The sequence below is a fragment of the Carlito syrichta genome, unplaced genomic scaffold (assembly GCF_000164805.1).
Source record: "Carlito syrichta isolate Samal-C Ts95f unplaced genomic scaffold, Tarsius_syrichta-2.0.1 Scaffold317479, whole genome shotgun sequence".
NCBI lineage: Eukaryota > Metazoa > Chordata > Mammalia > Primates > Tarsiidae > Carlito > Carlito syrichta.
Window position 1 is genome coordinate 418346 of NW_007261575.1, and position 12682 is coordinate 431027.

A 12682-nucleotide genomic window follows, 5' to 3' on the forward strand; every position below is an offset into this window, starting at 1 on the left:
ACTCTGTGAATGCATGAGGTGAGGACCTCAGGAAAGCCATAGGCCAAACAATTCTTGAAGCTCACACAGCCCGGAAAGAGTGCTCCTTCCCACCAGCCACTGGAGAGAGTTTGTAATAGATGGAGCCTTGGATAGAGTTCTCGGAAGTATCTTACCTTAGCTCTGGGGTTAAATTAACCATAGACTAAAAGCTGCTCTGGACCCACCCTAACAAAACTTCAAAGTAAGCCTCAAAAGGATAAAAAGTCTACAGTAACTTACTTGTGTGTCAGACAAAGTGCAACACACTTTAAATGAATGCATTATTGCTCAGTATAAAACTTACAATAACTGGTATCCAATAAAAAATTAGCAGTCAAGCAAACAAGCAAAAAAATAAGACTAATAACCAGGAGAAAAAATGCATTAAATAAAAACAAGCCCAGAGATGACAAAGATGATAGAATTAGCAGACAAGAACCTTAAAAACATCCATTATAACTATACTCCATATGTTCAAGAACCCAGAGGAAAGACTGACTACATTAAACAGAAACATGGAAGAATACGAAGACATATAACAAATTTGCTGAAAAACATAGATCAAGAGAAAATCTTAGAAGCAGAGAAAAAAGACAAATCACATACAGAGAGACACAAAATTTCTCATGAGAAATCAGAGAAGCCAGGGGACAGTGGAGCAAGGTCTTTAAATTGTTAAAAGAAAAACAAACAGAAAAATTGCCAATCTACCATTCTCTACCGGCTGAAGACATTACACAAAAGCTAAGGTAAAATTAAAACCTTTTTTTAAAAACTAAAGCTGAGAGATCTATCACCAATGGGTCTGTGCTACAAGAAATGTCAAAGGAAGTTTCTCCGACAGAGACAAGTGATAGCAGATGGAAATTCAGACCCACAGACTGAAGAGTGGCAGAACTGGTGAACATGTGGGCAAATGCCAAACACACTTTTTCTTACTTTTCATCTCCTTGCTCCTCATACACCTCGGACAGCCTTCTGGCCGAGCCTCATATCCAAGCATGCATTACCTCCACATCAACCTTGGTCAGTACCAGAGATCTCAGACCTTAGGGTCAATCCCATCAAGGGTGCTGCATGGGAAGATGCTGGCCTGCCCGCATAACCCCTGTAGGCTTGAGAAGCCCCACTCTCTCCTGGGCTGGACCACTTAGGAGACTCTTGCAGTGTCCGTGAGAATGGTGACCAAGGAGAAGAGGATGCACCGATCAGAAAGATGTTTAGGAGGTGTTATAGGCAGGGCTTGGGTGTGGATTGCAGAGGGGCTGAAGGAAACAGAATTGCTCAGGAGAATTCACCTACCTACAGGCCTGAGCAGCTGAGTAGACGGTTGAGTGGCTGAAAAGTGAACTATCCAGAAACAAAGGAGAGGTGGCAACATCGTGAGTTTACTAAAATCTTGGGGTAAGAAATTTTGACTTGCCGGGTTCGGTGGCTCAGCCTGTAATCCCGCGCCTTTGGAAGGCTGAGGTGAGTGGATTGCCTGAATCCGCAGGTTCGAGACCCGCCTGGGCAGCGAGACCTCATCTCTACAATAAATCAAAAATCAGCCGGGCGTGGTAGCGCATGCCTGTAATTCCAGCTACTAGGAAGGCTGAGGTGGAAGGATCGCCGGAGCCCAGTGGGTCGAGGCTGCGGTGGCCGGGAGCGGCCACTGCACTCCAGTCTGGGCGACAAAGTGAGACTCCAACTCAAAAAAAAAAAAAAAAAAAGAATTCAGAATTCCTGGTGATTTCACTTACAGTTTCTCTTTTATTTGTTCTTAGAATTCAAATCCCCCCCCCAAAAAAAGAAGAAGAATTCAACCCCAGTAACACGTAAGCATCATCCTCCACTGTGTTCTGGTCACATATCTCATGTCATCTTGCAGTCAGGCCTCCTTGCAGCTGGTATTTACTGAAAGTCAAAATTTCTTTTTTTTTTTTTTTGGGTTGGAGTCTCACTCTGTCGCCCAGACTGGAGTGCAGTGGCCGCTCTCGCCCACCGCAGCCTCGACCTGCTGGGCTCCGGCGATCCTTCCGCCTCAGCCTTCCAAGTAGCTGGAACTACCAAGTCCGGCTGAATTCTGAATTCTTATACTGTATGTTACATAAACAAAAACAAAATCCCTCCCACCTTTGTGGTGCATTAATCTATACATAGTGGTAGCAAATCTTTTATAATAGCAGTATTAAAAGTCAGCTCTCGGTCGGACTTGGTGGCTCAGCCTGTAATCCTGGCACTCTGGGAGGCCGAGGCGAGTGGATTGCCTGACCCCATAGGTTCGAGACCAGCCCGAGCAACTTGGCGAGACCTCATCTCTACAATAAATAAATAAATAAATAGGCCAGACATGGTAGTGTGCACAGGTAGTTCCAACTACTTGGAAGGCTGAGGTGGAAGGATCTCTGGAGTCCAGCAGGTCAACTCTGGGGTGGCCATGAGTGTGTCACTGCTCTCCAGCCTGGGTGACAGAGTGAGACTCCAATTCAAAAAAAAAAAAGAGTCAACTCTCTCAGGCATAAAATCAAGGATTTTCTCTACTCTGCTGGCATTTGCTGTAACACTTCCAGGTAGTATGTAACATTTGTGGTACAAACTAACAGTGTATTGTTATCAGCACAAACTGTATGTTCTGGTTGCTTCTAAGTATTCACTTCTATCAACTGAAAAAGTGAGTTATGAATTAGTGGTAGCCCTGGCAAAGTCTCACAAATGTTCCTTTATGTTCCGCTCTGTGGCTCTGCTCGCCTTCTCCACAGCAAGACATTGAGATAAAACATACAAAACACAGATTTTATGGATGATTACAAGCACAGTACACAATGACTATCACTTCATGGCTTCAGATATTTGCATTTGACCTCAGGTTTTAGAGATAAAGTTATATATATATTTTTAAGTCTTAAATTATTTAAAATACTTCTGAAGAATCAACTGATATATGTAAATTGAAATCTCAATCTGTAAAATTTACATGAAAGTTAGCAAAATTACTTAGTCCAACATGACCAACATCTAAGTAGTTTTTTACTTTCTTTTTTTAAAAAACATACTTTTGTTGTTGTCCGTTATCAAGAAGGGAGAATAACACTTGTCACAAAGCTCACACACATGCCAGAGAGAGCACATACTCCCTGCTACCCACTTTTGAGGTCACTTATTTGCATTCTGAAAAAGGGAAAGAATAAGTTTAACTTAAAACACTTTAGAAACAAAATCGGCCCTGCTTTGAATAAATTATGAAAGTAACATTCTCCTCCCTTGGTCTTGAGTTTCTATGGTTTCCTTCTATGGTTTCTTCCCTCTCATTTCTGTTTTTAAAAGGATGAAAGGCCTAACCTAGAGGGGTGAGACATCAGCCTAAAGAGTTACTGGTGCCCATGGTATCATATAAAAGCTACCGACTCTGCTTGCCAAGAGCTGATGCTAAGCCAAGAGAAAAGGTGCCACATCGCCCTAGACAAATAGAAGTGAAGAGTTTCCTTTCAGAGACCAGGGGATGCGTCCCAGAATCAAGGAGTGTTTTATTACGACTCTATTTTGATTGCTCCAGGGATGATCTTGGTTATCTAAATGTGCTCTGCCGGATGTGTCCCTGTAGCTGCCCACAGAAAGTCTCTCCAAGTAGACTTCCCTGCCACAGCAGCACGTATCAGTGCCCTCTCGCCTCCATTCCCTTCCTCTTTACAATGTACTATTCCCAGCTGAAGAGAGCTAACCAGGCCTCAGAACCCTGTTTGCTCAGAGTCTTCGGTCAGCACAAGCACCTCCAGTTCCTAAGCTTCCCATATGGTCCAGACCCATTCACATGAGAATGTCACATGTGAATTGTTTCATAGAAGAGAAGACTGTGCAGAAAAAGAAGAAGCAACTCATTGCTGGGACAGAAGCAAGAAATCCGAAATCCTTCTCTCTGGAGAAAGTTGCAGCAGCATTGAAATAAAGATGAGGAAAGGGTGAAAATGAAAACAAGTCTTTGTTTGCTTCTCAAAACCTCTATGTCATGCTATCAAAAACACAAGACATAATTTTTTTTTTTTTTTTTAGTTGGAGTCTCACTCCGTTGCCCAGGCTGGAGTGCTATGGCACACTCACGGCCACCCCAGCATTGACCTGCTGGGCTCTAGTGATCCTTTCGCCTCAGCCTTCCAAGCAACCAGAACTACAGACACACACTACCATTCCCGGCTAATTTTTGATTTATTGTAGAGACGAGGTCTTGCCAAGTTGCCCAGGCTGGACTCGAACCCTCCGGCTCAAGCAATCCACTTTCCTTGGCCTCCCAAAGTGCTGGGATTACAGGCTGAGCCACCAAGCCCGGCCTTAAGACATCAATTTTTCTATTGATTTATTCAATCATTCAACAAGTTTTTACTTGGCACTCGGTCTGGGTCAGGCTCTGTTTCCCCAGGTCCCTAAGGATGACAGGCTGACCTCTGTCCCTAAAATTCCTGCCTTCTTGATAGATTTATGTCCAAGGTAAGCGGAAAATCACTGACAGTTTTGCCCTCTGGCCAGGTTCTGCCGGAAGTCACGGAAGTGAGCTAGGGAAAGGATTTAGTTTTTTTCCATTTCGCTCATATGGTAAGACAGAGTTTCTCTGGTGTGCCGGAATCCAGGCAGTGAGGGGAGAGAAGAAAGGAGAGACAGGAAATATGTATTGGCTTCTACACACAAGCTTCCTGTCTCTATGAAGAATTAGACTATTTCGTTTAAACATTTTTAATTGGAATGTTTCTCAATTTTATATTTCTTGAGGCTCTTAATTAATTTCATTTCTCACCTAGGCTTGAGAATGAAAATGAAAGACAATAAAGGCTACATTTTGCTTGTTTACATTTCAGAAACTTGTTGAGCATTTCTAATGTTATATGAAAGAAATACAAGGCACCAAAGAAAAACTGTAAGAAAAAATGATAAGCCATTTTTAGTCAAGTAATAAATTTGATTTGCATTAGAAAATATGATCATGCTAAAAATCACTTTTGCTTATAAAATGGAGACATTTTGATGTTCCTAATTCTACTGAGTTGATGACATTTGAACAACATTTATAAATTAGAAGCAGATTGATCTCCTGCCTAGCGGAAGTGCAGAGTCAATCTGTCCCATTTCCACTCTACTTTGATATAAAACAAAACTAAAATAATGGGAAAATTCATCACCCTAAAGCTGAAGATGCTAAGTGTTCAGTTCTTTGTTGATAAATAATGTAAAGTAAAATAAGAGACTAGAAGAGGTTTTAAAAAGGCTGGGTGTCATGGTTCACATCTGTAATCCTAGCACTTTGGGAGTTTGAGGAGAATGAATTGCTTGAGGCCAGGAGTTGGAGACCAGCCTGGGCAACATAGCAAAACCTCAACTCTACAAAACAATATCAAAAAAATAGCTGGGTGTGGTGCTACTTATACACCTGTAGTCCCAGCTACATGGGATGCTGAGGTGGAAGGGTCACCTGAGCCCAGGAAATTGAGGCTGCAGTGAGCTGTAAGTGTGCCACTTGCTCTCCAGCCTGAGTAACAGAGTGAGACTGTGACTCAAAAAAAAAAAAAAAGAAAGAAAGAAAGACCTTTATACAGTAAGAAATTTGGAACTGCTCCTAATTTCTATGGTAACCACAGTGCTAGAAATACTGTATGTTTTTTGTCAACACAGGAAGTTTGTTACAAAGACATCATTCAAGACAAGAGTCAAATTCTGGGAACTCTTTTTAGAATGAAATGGACAAAAAAAATCAGAAAAAAGTGTTTACCTCTATAGATTTAAAGTACTTTTTGTGAAGATTAGGCAAGTCACTTCAAAAAAAAAAAATTCTAACCCAAGTCACTGCTGCTGTGGACCTCTTGCATGAGTCCTTGAGAATTCCACACCCTCGAAGTGTGACATTCTCTCTTGTGAAGGTCTCCATCTGCCTGGTAAAAGTCCACATGAATTACGGGCCTCCTCTACCCACAGAGCAGATTTTCAAATCATTTACCTCTAGGAGTTAACAAAAGTTCTGCTAAGCATGTAATTCTTAAAATAGGCCTATTATTGATCAGGAATTTTTGGAGCTTTTTTTTTTCAGTCGGAGTCTCACTCCATTGTCCAGGTTGGAGTGCAGTGGCAAACTCACAGCCATCCCAGCCTCGACCTGCTGGATTCCAGCGATCTTTCTGCCTCAGCCCTCCAAGTAGCTGGAACTACAGGTGCGCGCTACCATGCCTGGCTAATTTTTATGTATTGTAGAGATGAGGTCTCGCCATGTTGTCTGGGGTGGTCTTGAACCTGCGGACTCAGGGGATCCACTCACCTCAACCTCCGGAAGTGCTGGGATTACAGGCTGAACCACCGTGCCTGGGCGGAACTTCTTAATTTCTGACATCACATGTAAAATATAGGCCAGCTTTGCTGCTCTTGTTATCGTTCATTCATTCATTCACCAACTATTTACTGAGCAAACACTGTGAAGAATCAAAGATGAATCAGATGGAGACTGGCCCTCAGGATGCTTCCTGCTAAGTGATGCAATGACTGGAATATGAAGGACCACAACATAAGCAACGTGACTACAAGGAAGATGCAGAGGACATGATACTATCTGAGTTCAGAGGCGCAGATCCAGGAGACGGGATACAGGAGTCAGAAAAGGCTCTGTAGACATAGAAGCATTTGATCTGAGCTTTGATAAGCTGGTGGGTTTTAGCCAGTTGTGAGACTAAGGGAAAGGGTATTTCTGTTAGAAATCACTCAGCACCAGCCGGGCTCGGTGGTTCAACCTGTTATCCCAGCACTTTGGGAAGACGAGGAGAGGATTGCCTGAGCCCGTGGGTTCAGGCAACATGGTGAGACCTCACCTCTACAATAAATCAAAAAATTCGCCAGGCATAGTAAAGTGCTATACTGTATGTTTTTTGTCACCACAGGAAGTTTGTTACAAAGACATCATTCAAGACATCATTCAACACAGGTAGTTCTGGCTACTTGGAAGGCTGAGGCTGAAGGATTTCCAGATTGCAGCAGTTCGATGCTGGGGTGGCCACTGCACTCCAGCCTGGGTGACAGGAGTGACACTCCAACTCAAAAAATAAAAAAATAAAAAAATAAAAAATCACTCACCACCATGAGGCATCCTTGGAGCAGACAGGAATGAGCTTCAGTCAGCACTCCCAGAGAAGGAAGTGTCTAGCAGAGTTCATTCTGTCCTTGTTATGGACTGAATTGTGTCCTGCAAAATTCCTATGTGGAAGCCCCAACCCCCAGTACCTTAGAATGTATTATGTTTAAAGAGGTAGTTAAGTTAAAATTAGGTCATTGGAATAGGCTCTAATCCAACATGAGTGCTGTCCTCGTAAGAAGATTAGGACACAGACACACAGGGAAGACCATGTGGAGACACAGGGGAAAGATGCCCATCTGCAAGCCAAGGGTAGACACCTCAGGAGAAACTGACCATACTGACACCTTATCTCAGACTTCTAGCTTCCAGAACTGCGAGGAAATAAATTTTGGTTGCTTAAGCCTCACAGTCTGCGATACTTTGTTATGGCAGCCCTAGTAAACAAACACAGTCCCCATGGGGACTTTAGACATTCCCCAGGTTTGAACCTTAGTTTGATTTCCAGTCTCCCTACCTTGGTCCAGCTTGCAACTCAGCCCAGCCATGCTGGGCGGACCTCTGTGATGGGTCATCTCACCAGCATGCCCTGACCAGTGAGGCATGCAAATGAAAGAAACCAAAATATAGCAACAAAGACAACAATAAACATCTCTTGAAGACTTGCTAGTTGCAGAGTGTAGTGTTCAGCACAGAGTCACTGGTATTGGTGTTGCATTTCTTAATAAGTAGGTATAATGTGCCAGCAACTGTTCTAAGCTTCTGACTCACTGGATCCTCTCAAGCATATAAGGAAGATACTATTACAGGGCTGTCTTTCCAGATGAGAAATCTGAAGCACCACAAGAGATTTCTGCCTAAGATTATCCAACTAGTAAGTGGTTGAGCTGGGTTTTGGGCCTAGTAGTTGAACTGGGTTTTAGACTCCAGGGTTCACTTTTTCTCTTCTTTTCTTTTCTTTTTTGAGAAAGCATGATTTATTGAGAGGACAGAAAAGCTCCCACAGTCAGAAGGGACCCAAAGGGGTTGACCCCACTTTTTCTTAAAAGTTACTTATACTCAGCTACATTTGGATAGAAATATATACTGAGTATCTACTAAGAGTAAGGTACTTTGTTGAAAAATTTACAGTTAAGAACTACAAAGACATGGCAGGACAATAAATAATGGGTTTGAACTAGTCTAGATAGGACGATTCAGGCAGAGGACACAGTAGATGCAAATGCCCTGGGGCATGTCTGCACTTATTATGTTCGAATATCAGCAAGAAGATCAGTATGCCCAGGACAGAATGCGGTCAGGTCATATGGGGCCAGAAAGAGTGGGGTGAGGAATTTGGACTGAATTCCAAAACCAGTGGAGGCTTTAAGCAGAGGAACAACATGAACCGATCAACTTTCAAAGCTTTTTTAAAAGATCAGTCTGGGAGCTTAGTGGAGAATGTGATTGAGGACAAACAAAAAAGAAAGAAGGGAAAAGAGTGAAGTTGCTTCACCACTGATTCAGGAGAGAACCAAGGACAGCTTAGATTAAAGTTAGCAGTAGAAAGGTGGACAGAGTTAAGATACAATGTGAGGGTAAAATTTTGTTGATGCATTGGATATAGTGAATGAGGGAAAGAGGGAAGAACCATGGGTAACTTGAAGACTTTTGGCCTGTGCACCGGAAGGGTAGTGGTGCCAATACTAGAGATAGAAAAAAAAAATGAGTCAGGCACAGGGACTCACACCTGTAATCCTAGCACTTTGGGAGGCAGAGGCGAGAGGATTGTCTGAGCCCATGGGTTCTAGAGTAGCCTGGGCAACATGGCAACACCTCATCGGTACAGTAAATCAAAAAATTAGGCAGGTGTTGTGGCGCATGCCTGTGGTTCCAGTTACGTGGAAGGCTGAAGTGGAAGGATCGCCTGAACCCAGCAGGTCAAGACTGCGGTGACTGTGAGCATGCCACTTCAATCCAGCCTGGGTAAAGAGTGAGACTCTGACTCAAAAAAAGAAAAGAGGAGAAAGAGGTTTGGAGGAAAAGCAAATGGATATGTTAATTTTGAGACACTTATTAGACCTACACATGAATATGACAAGGAAGAAGTTGGATAGACAAGTCTATGGTTCAGGGAAGAGATCTTGGGACAGACAGGTATTTAAGGGTCATTGGACTACAGATGCTACCCAAACCCATGGGCTTCTGAGAGAGGACCCCCTCTGGAAAGAAGAGAGTGAGGAAGAGAAAGCCCAGGTGCACCCTGGCATTTAGAGTCCAGAAGAGGAAAAGGAACCAGTAAAGACAACTGAGAAGGAGAAACGGGAGACAGAAGGAGGACTAGGAGTGTCAGGGAGCTAAAAGAAAAAATGTATGTCTTCCACCCCCACCCCCAACCCCACCCCAGCAGAGTGGTCAACTGTATCAGGTGAAGATGAAATTATCATTGAGCTTCATTTTTGTGACAGAAGACTTGGAGTGGGTTTGAAAGAAAGTGGAGATTGAAAATGCAGAACACAGAGTATAGATGATCATGTTGAGTCGTTTTTTCTGAATGAGGAGTAAAGAAATGGATGGTAGTTGAAGGGGACTCAGAGTAGAGTGCAGGGTCTTGAAAATGATAGATCTTAGATTAGAAGAAGCTGATGAGACTAAGTAGAGATGGAGAAAGTGAAGACGCAGACTGAATTCTGAGTAGACAAGAAAGGGTGGCGTTCTGAGGACAAGTGAAGGCTTGACTGTGCTTGAACGGGGACCCTTGCCCTCTGCCTTCATAGGCCAGAAGGCAGAGAATGCCAACACAGACAGAGTGGTTAATGGTGAGGCAATGAGAAGGTTCCCATCTCATTTCCATTTTCTTAAGGGATTATGACGCAAAGTCATCAGTTGAGAGTGAAAAATGAAGGGGAAGATGGAGGACTGAGTTAGAAAATGAAGAGAGAAAAAGCCTTGATATCGATGACCGAGAGACCGGGGTATGTGGGAGGGTTTCCAGGAAGAGGCAGGGCCCATTTGAAATCTGTGTGTCATGGACCTCAGATGAGCCTTGTCAGTATGGTTGTGCAGTTATCTGTAACATTCATTTGCCCAAGTGTAGTTGCCTGAAGGCCCAGGGCTTTGCCCAGTGAGTAAGAGGAGATGGAACCAGGAAATGGAGTTAAGGTTCAGAAGGAAGTGATTATGGGGTTGGGCCTTAGAGTTAGGGCCGGGTTAAGAGGAGAAGAACATTTGACACATGATGTTCAATGGACTGGTAGTCCTGATGAGATGGAAACATTTAGAATTCAAGCTTTCTGGTAAGTAGGCAGAGGGTAACATATCCTGGTCAGGGAGTGGAATGCTTAAGTTTGAGACCTCAGAGAAGTTTTTTTTCCCCTAGCGTACCCTTATGAGTAGGCAGAATAGCTAATAATCTGTGGGATGAGATGCCAGAATTAACAAGAAAGGTACATTGTCCTCACCTTACCCAAAATATATCCCCTTGTTTCCTCGCAGTTGGCTGAAACAACATAATGAGAAAACCATTCCCCCTCAGCAAGTTACTTCTTATTAAAATGAGACAGTGGAAAAGATGACAGATGCCGACCTGGTCGGGACAGGGCATCCACTCCTTCTTTCAGTAAGGATGGATCAAGCACCTCTCGGCCAAAGGTCCCGAGTAGATGACCCATGGTACGCAGGACTGGACAAGACTAACGCTTCCCAACTTCACCCTTGGGTGAGAATTAATTAGATTATTCCTGAGAACATTTGTTAATGTGGCAAAGAACAGGAATGCTGCAAACACAAGGTTTGGGCCATCACAATTTGCTTGGTGCTGGCACTATTTCTCTACGGGTAGAACAAAACTCAAAGTTTTATAAAAGAGAATAAAAAGCAGAAGTATCTATCAAAAATCTTTAAAATGTATATTCTTAGACACAAAAATTCTGCATTAAACAGTTTATCATAAGGAAATAGATAATTTACTAAGGTGTTTGAACAAGAATGTTCATTATCATATTTTTCTCGCCTGTCTGCCTTCTTTCCTTCCTACCTTTCTCTATCTCTGTCTCTGTCTCTCTCTCTGTCTCGCTCTCTCTCTCTTTCTTTTTTTGTCAGGGTCTCACTTGGTCGCCCAAGCTGGAGTGCAGTGGTACGACCATGGCTCACTGCAGCCTTGGTATCCTGGGCTTAGGCAATCCACCTCATACTCTTGAGTAGCTAGGACGACAGGCGTGCACCACCACGACCAATGAATTTTTTTTCTGATTTTTTTTTCCCTAGAGATGAGGCCTTGCTATGTTGCCTACTCTCAAATTCTTGGGCTCAAGCAATCCTCTTGCCTCGGTCTCCCGAAGTGCTGGGATTATAGGCATGAGTCACCATGCCCAGCATGATATTATTTATAATATCAAAATACAAAAAATTTTAAGGTTAAAAAAGCTGCAATACCCTCTTCCCTACCTTGAGTAGGTGAATTTCTTCTCTCACTCTCTCTCTCTTTCTCTCTCTGTCTGCCTCCCTCCCTCCCTATCTCTTCTTCCTCTCTCTCTCTCATTTACTTTCTGAATAAACTCAATTTTCCAACCCCCTAAATAAATAAATAGACAAACAAACCTACAATAATCCACAGAGGAAATGCCATATAGCCATCAAAATACTGATTGATATATTGTTTAATTGGTAAAGAAAGTCCATTTTCATTTTTTCAGTTTAAAGTTGCATATATAAATGCAGAGAAAAAAATGACAGAGGCGTAAACCAAACTGTTAGCAACTGTTAAAGCTGTAGGGTGGGATTATGGGTGATTTTTAGTCTATTTTTATTTGTGTGTGTGTGTGTGCATGCTCTACCATGTTTTCATAGAAAAGCGAAACTAAATGTGAGAGTATTTAATCATCAAGAAAAACATCCATTTTTATTTTAGTCCCAAGCTGTGCAAAATATATTCAAAAACCAGCCTCGGAATTCTTCCATAAGACTTAATTAACTCTAACAAAGCTTTCCCTTCACAATATTTATTCTGACAGCATCTATCACAAAGAAGCAGTTGACTCAAGCTGAATTACTTGATTATAAAAAGAAATGATTCTTGCCAGAAAACAATGATGCCCATGAGCAGATAAGAAAGTATAACATTCTTTCTTTGGTATATATTTTTTTCTGATAACTAAATTATCCACCTTTGGAAACTATAGTTAATGCAGTGGCTTGAGATTGAAGATAGGTAGTATTGTAAGGCTTGGCAAAAGTGACTCCGGCCTCTTCCTGGAGCCCGACTGGGAGCACTGCAGGAGGAAGTGATGGGAATCCTCCTGGCGATGGCCAGTCATCATGCTGCATTCAGGGAAATCAGCAAACTGCCCGGGGACATGCCACTTCTATCCCATTTCTTATGCTCCTACTTTAGACACCCAAGAGACCAAGAAAGGAAAGGAGGGAGAGAAAAGTGGGGAATGAATCCAAGGATAGAAGAGTAGGGAAGACTTACAAAGAAAGAGGCGGGATAGAATGTCACCTGCTGTGTCCCTTTGGAATGAAGGCAGGAAGGTGATACGTTTATTGTAAATAAGGCAATCATTTATTCATTCATTCTTTTTTTTTTTTTTGAGTTGGAGTCTC